We start from the raw sequence: 6,233 nt of genomic DNA, 5'->3' as shown, positions 1-6,233 counted from the left end.
AGAGAGAGAGACAGACAGAGACAGAGAGAGAGGGAGGGAGGGAGAGAAAGGCAGAAGCTTGGAAATATTCACAGAGTAATAGATCCTGGCTTGAGCCTTCAGTGAGCTCTTTCTTTAGAGTTTAGTTTGAACTTTAAAACACACACACACACACACACACACACACACACAGAGAGAGACAGAGACAGAGACAGAGAGAGAGGGAGGGAGGGAGAGAAAGGCAGAAGCTTGGAAATATTCACAGAGTAATAGATCCTGGCTTGAGCCTTCAGTGAGCTCTTTCTTTAGAGTTTAGTTTGAACTTTAAAACACAGAACAAAAACTAGATTTATTTTTGTCCTGTTTTCTTCTTTCTGTCTTTCTACATTCCACGCAACAAGAAACAAGTAGACAGACAATAAACATGCCTAACAAGTGCCAGATATTTCTCAATCAGATAATCATGGAAATCAAACAGAAAGGGAGATTAAATGGAAACAGAGCATAGGAAATATCCTCTAGACCCAAAGGCCTGGGGCCCCTTTTCAGGTCTTAGACATGGAAACCAGTTCCTACCCACTTGGCTGGATTTCCTAGCTATATAGAAGTCTTTACTCTCCATTCAGAGGGTGATCTCAAAACTTACTCTATTCCTATGTATCTTCTAATCCAAAAGCAATGAAATAAAAGACTGTGTACAAATGTGCACTTAGGCAAAATCTCATTCTTTTTTTTTGGGAGGTACTGGGGATCGAACTCAGGACCTTGTGCTTGTGAGGCAGGTGTGGCACCACTGAGCTAAATCTCCAGCCCTGCAAATCCCTATTAAACATCAGCATAAACTTCAGCTTGAACACTGACATTAAGCATGATAACACTGCAGTGTATGCTAAAAAAGAAGTGTGTTAAGATCAGGCAATCTTCCCCATATTCCCATAGGTGAAATAATAGAGTCCCCTACATGTCTCATCCAACTAACAGTCTGCAGAGAGTGTCGATGGCACAAATTAGATATATGATTATTCTCACCATCTCCCTTCTGGATTTGATAAAGTTACAGACCAATTTGCATTGGTACAGACTTTAATGGCCAGGGAGATTCAGTGAGTTTCCCAAAATCCATTATAGCTACGGCAGGGCTTGTCTCCTGATTTTGAACCTGCATGTTTCCCCCTCATAGTCTTTTGTTTTGTTTTTCTCTTTTTCTTTTTCTTTTCATTGAGTTTATTAGTACTTTTTAGGGATACAGTACAGGTACATTCATCATTGGGATCTTGCACCTTTATTTATTTTTTTATTTTAAATTGAATTTATTGGTACATTCTAGGTAGACAGTACAGTTACATTCATTACTGGGATCCTGTACCTTTACATGCCAGGTCTTGGTTCTCATTTTTTCCCCTTGTCCCTGCCCTCCCTTCACCCTCCCCTCCCCACCTTCAAACACTTTAATTCCATTTTTACATTTTCTCATATTTTTTTCCTTTTCCCTTATTCCCCTTTCCCTATCCTTCTCACTGTCCCTACACATTTGGTCCTTTTCTTCCTATTTCACATCACTAATTATCCCATTAGGATCTTGAGTATTATTTTCACACCCGAGAAACTATTTGGTATTTGCATATGTGTGACTTATATATTTCACTTAGGAGTATATCCTCAAAATGTACCCATTTACCTATGAATGAATCTACTTTCTCATTCTTTATGGCTGAGTAATATTCCATTTTATAGAAAAAACACATCTTCTTTATCCAGTTTCCAACGGATGGGCAGATGGGCTGTTTCCAAGTTTTAGCTGTTACAAACTGTGCCCCTATAAACATGGGTGCACATATATCACTGTGATATGATTGTTTTAATTGCTTTGGAAAGATACCCAGCAGAGAGATGGCTGGGTCAAATGGAACCTCTAATCCTTGCTCTTTGAGGTATCTCCATATTGATTTCCATAGAGGTTGAACCAGTCTGCACTCCCACCAACAATGGAGAAGGGTTCCTTTCTCCCCACAACCACGCCAACATTTGTTATTGTTTGATTTCTTGATAGCAGCCATTCTTTGTGGGGTGAGGTGAAATCTCAGTGCTGTTTTCATCTGCATCTCTCGAATGACCAGTGATGTGGAGCATTTTTTCATATATTTACTTGCTGCTTTTATTTCTTTGTCTGAGAAATGTCTGTTCATTTCAGATGCCCATTTTAGAATTGGGTCTTTATATTTGGGGGGGGCGGGTTGTTTTGGGTTCTTTATATATTTTAGATAATAGCCCTTTGTCTGAGGAGCAGCTGGTAAAAAGTTTTTCCCATATTGTAGGTTGTCTCTTAGTTCTGTTGATGGCTTTTTCTGTTTTTTTGTTTTTTCTTTTTTGCAGTGCAGAAGCTTTTTAAGAAGATGAGATCCCAGTTGTTGATTCTTTGTGCTAGTTCCCATGCTACTGAGGATTTGTTCATAAAGTCTTTTCCTATGCCAATGTCTTCCAGAGTTCTGCCTAACTTATCTTCCAGCAAGTTTAGTGTTTTTGTTTTTATATTTAGATCTTTAATCCACTTGGATTTTAATTTAGTGCATGGTGACAGATAAGGGTCTAGTTTTAATCTGTGGCAGGTTGAAGGGATCTTGTACCTTTATGTGACAGATCTTAATTCTCATTTTTTCCCCATACCCCCACCCTCCTTTCACCTCTTCTGGGGAAAGGAAATAAGGGAAAAGAAAAAAATATGAGAAAAAGAAAAATGGAAACAAAGTCCCCCTCACAGTCTACAATGGAGTGGAATCCCTTTATACACACAGATAACTTACAAATGCAGCCACATGTGCTCATAGTGAGAGCCTAGAGACGTGACGGTGAACCTTTTAGAGCTTTCAATAACGGCAAACAGCTGGCTGCAGCACACGTGCCGTGGGTTCATCATCACTGCCTAGAGTGTTATTTAATAAAGCAATAAAATGCTACTGCTCATCATGTCAGTAAGAGAACGGGAAGGGGGAGAATAGTTGGCGGTTCCTTGGGTAATTTCAAACCTTCCCTCTAAGGTCGCTGGGGGTGAGCTTCTCTGTGCTAAATGCAATTTTGCGGGTGGGGGTACCAGGAATTGAACTCAGGGTCTCGAGTTTGCCAGGCAGGCACTACACTGCTAAGCTACTATATCCGTGGCCCACTAAATGCAACTTAAAACTTTCAAGATATGGACTCTGTATACATTGTGGTGTCTAAACACAAGCTAACATGTTCATGACTCACCTAAATAAGCTAGCGTAGGATTTAAATGATGCAGTGCAGGGGTCATATTAGGGTTTTCAAGGATATTATTGCCTGTATGCAATTTCGCACTATCTGCTAACTTTAGAAAATGGTGTCCAATACTTTCCAATCTTCCTCTGTGTGCCAGGCATTGAATTTTTGATTAATATTAACTCATTTAATACTTGTAACAATTATCTAAAGACATATCACTCCCCACTTTTGTAAGTGAGGAGCCATGAGTAAGTTGCCTCAGTCCTGCAGGTAGTAAACTGAGGGGCTGCGTTTTGGACCTACAGATTCTAGTGCTGGGCTCCAAGTCCACAAGCACTGTGATATATTTGTCATATGGAAGATGTGAAGCCACTGTTCAGAGCAGTGGTCCTATAAGCAACAGTAACAGGAATGAAGGTATTGATGGAGTCATAACGTAAGAAAAGGAATGCCTCTTCTGTCCCTGTCCATCTGGGATTTAAGACAACCAGAGAGCAAGAGAGTCACAAGAAGAGAAGCTCAGGAAGAGGAAAGAAGAGAACTGGGCAGAGAAGAGCAGAGTGAGGGAGCTGCAAAGGAGTCTGGACCCTGGCAAATGTGGACATGAATCACAATTATCTATCCAAAAATTCAGGTGGCGTTTTCCCAAATCTTCCCAGTGACACATTCTCTAGTCTCAGGTAGTTGAGAGATAATCCCACTGAAATAATATGCGTGAAAATGGAAAACTGGATGGAAATAAGTTCGCCTCAATCAGTAAGTGTGTTGGCTATTAGTCTGACAGTTGGCAAGGCAGATTCAAGTACCCCAGACACAGCCAAGCAGGTGCTCCAAGAAGCGGCAGGAATTCATATCGGTGCAGGGAAGCATCCAGAGGCTTTTCACCCGGTGTGGCGCCCACTCATGCTGCCAGGTGCCCCTACTACTCTGGAGTGCCCATATTGTGCAAAATGTTTCTTGGGGCCCTCAGCAAAACTACACAGCTGTACAGGAAACGAAACTTGCACCAAGCATGCTGCAATATGGAATGAATGACAGAAAAGTCTCTTAGATACTTCAAAAAGAAACCCGGGGAAGTACAGGGGAGACAGAGGTTGCTCCTGGGGGAAGAGAACGAATAAAGGCATTATGGAGGAAATGGCCTTTGAGAAACCCAGTTTGGGGTAGGTAGAACTTCTACAGATTCATTTAGTGTGTATGTGCCGCATACATACTAAATCGTTTGTCTGGGAATGAGACTCAAGGCCCAGCGTGGCCTTTCAGAAACTGAGACCTTTGGTTCATGCTTTTCCCTTCCCTAGGTCTTGGTTGTCTCATCTGTGAGATGAGTCTAATGCTTGCCTAGTCTATTTCACTGAAGTGTTTTGAAGATCAAAGTTGGTGATGTGTAAGAGATCTTTGTAAAATAGACACTGTTGAGGCTTGATAATGAAGTGGAGGCCCCAGAATGCACGTTTTCTCCGACTTCCTCCTGTCCTCCCATCTCCTGCTCTCCACTCTCTTCCCCAAGGCAAGCCACAGAGAGTAGAATTTCTCTTGTCTTACAAAGGTCATAGAAATTAGAACCCCTCTATCCCCCCAAAGCATAAAGTCTAAAAATATTAATTTCTCCCTCTCTGTTTTGGAACTGACTACAAGGAAAATTTCAAACCTACCTTGTCTGATAGTAGATCATAACCCTCCTGTTCCAGAAGGGGTCCTGCCCCATACCCTAGAGCTAGGAATGCTTCCCAGAGAAGTAAAAAAGAATCTGAATGGAAGATAGACTTTAATGAGTTTCTCCATTAGTTTGTGAGCATTAGATTATACCTTTTTTTGGTCCAATCAGAGTTTTACATGACTGGCTATGCTTCATTGAAACGAAGCTTAAAAATGGACGGTTCACTCTGAATGTTCGAGCCGTAAGACTATAAGCAAATATATGTGTTACGCTTTTCCCTGAATAATCACATTTTTGGTGTCAGACTGTCAGCCGTGACTCTCTCTTACATAACCAACGACTGGTGTGTTCAGTAGGTGTTTGCCAGATGTCAGGCACTACTGAGTTTTTCCCAAGTATCGAGTCACTTGATTATGAAGATGACTCAGTGCAATCTAGAATATGTTGCAGAACTGACTGAAAGTGGTTGGCTGCCTGGGACAAAGGCCTCTCAGGATGCTGCGTAATCATACGCACAACCCTGTGTGAGAGGCACTATTGGGCTTCTTCTCTTCCCATCAGCCCTCAGTTACGGAGCACTCCCGCACATGACACTGTGTCACCCATTTCTGAATAAAGATCTGCAAGCCATCTTATTTATTTTCAGCAGCTCTGGTCATATTTCGATCAGATGTCTGGCTTCTACTGCAGTCTTTTTTACAATAGCAGAGATGATCCAAGCCAGATCACATTCTGCTTCATTTTGAGAAACTCCATGCAATTATAAATGGTAGTCCTGTGGCCTACATGCATGCATGTGTGTGTGTGTGTGTTTGTGTGTGTACAGACTGCATACACACATGTGCACTCGCATTAACAAGCATGCACATACCTGCGCTATTAAGACTTCTTGTAATCAAACTCTTTGTAAGACAGCCCTTCTCTTAGAGCTTCCATCAACCTTGAAGGTAGATATTATTCCACGTAGAGCAAATGGGACCCATTCGGTTAAATAACGTGGCCAAAGGCACACACAGAGCCAAGATTCACATCCAGGAGGCTTATACTGCACTTTGTGTACCCGCACCCGACTTACAACAGTTCTTTTTACTTGGCATCTTTAATTTCTTTCCTTCATAATGTCTTTCCGTAATCATTTACGTAGTCTGAGCGGATACAATCGGTTTTCCCCAAGAAGCACCCACGACGAGAGAGGGAAGGTTCTGCGCCCGGCGTGGCCCGGATCGGGAGTCCGGGCTGTGCCGAAAACTCGGTTTACCTGCGCGCTCCTCGGAGGCTCTATCCTCCTCCCCGTAGAGCCCGGGAGGGAGATTCGGCCGCGGACTCCGGGGCGCAGCGAGCGGGGAGGCAGCGCCGA

The 6,233-nt window shown here is 42.5% G+C and overlaps 1 protein-coding gene across 1 annotated transcript in view; it reads right to left on the bottom strand.

The window, feature by feature from the left end:
* LOC104871115 (ventricular zone-expressed PH domain-containing protein homolog 1) overlaps nucleotides 1-6,188 on the bottom strand; it is a 127,810-nt gene extending 121,622 nt beyond the window's left edge. Inside the window, 1 exon segment of the mRNA XM_033759574.1 lies at nucleotides 6,135-6,188. The gene's annotated coding sequence lies outside the window, so the exon portion shown is untranslated.
* Nucleotides 6,189-6,233: the final 45 nt, after the last annotated feature.

This window comes from Fukomys damarensis, unplaced genomic scaffold (genome assembly GCF_012274545.1).
Source record: "Fukomys damarensis isolate Sample0158 unplaced genomic scaffold, DMR_v1.0_HiC HiC_scaffold_37, whole genome shotgun sequence".
Taxonomy (NCBI): Eukaryota; Metazoa; Chordata; class Mammalia; order Rodentia; family Bathyergidae; genus Fukomys; species Fukomys damarensis.
The sequence above is the reverse complement of the archived record's forward strand: the minus strand, read 5'-3'. Positions and strand labels throughout refer to the sequence as shown.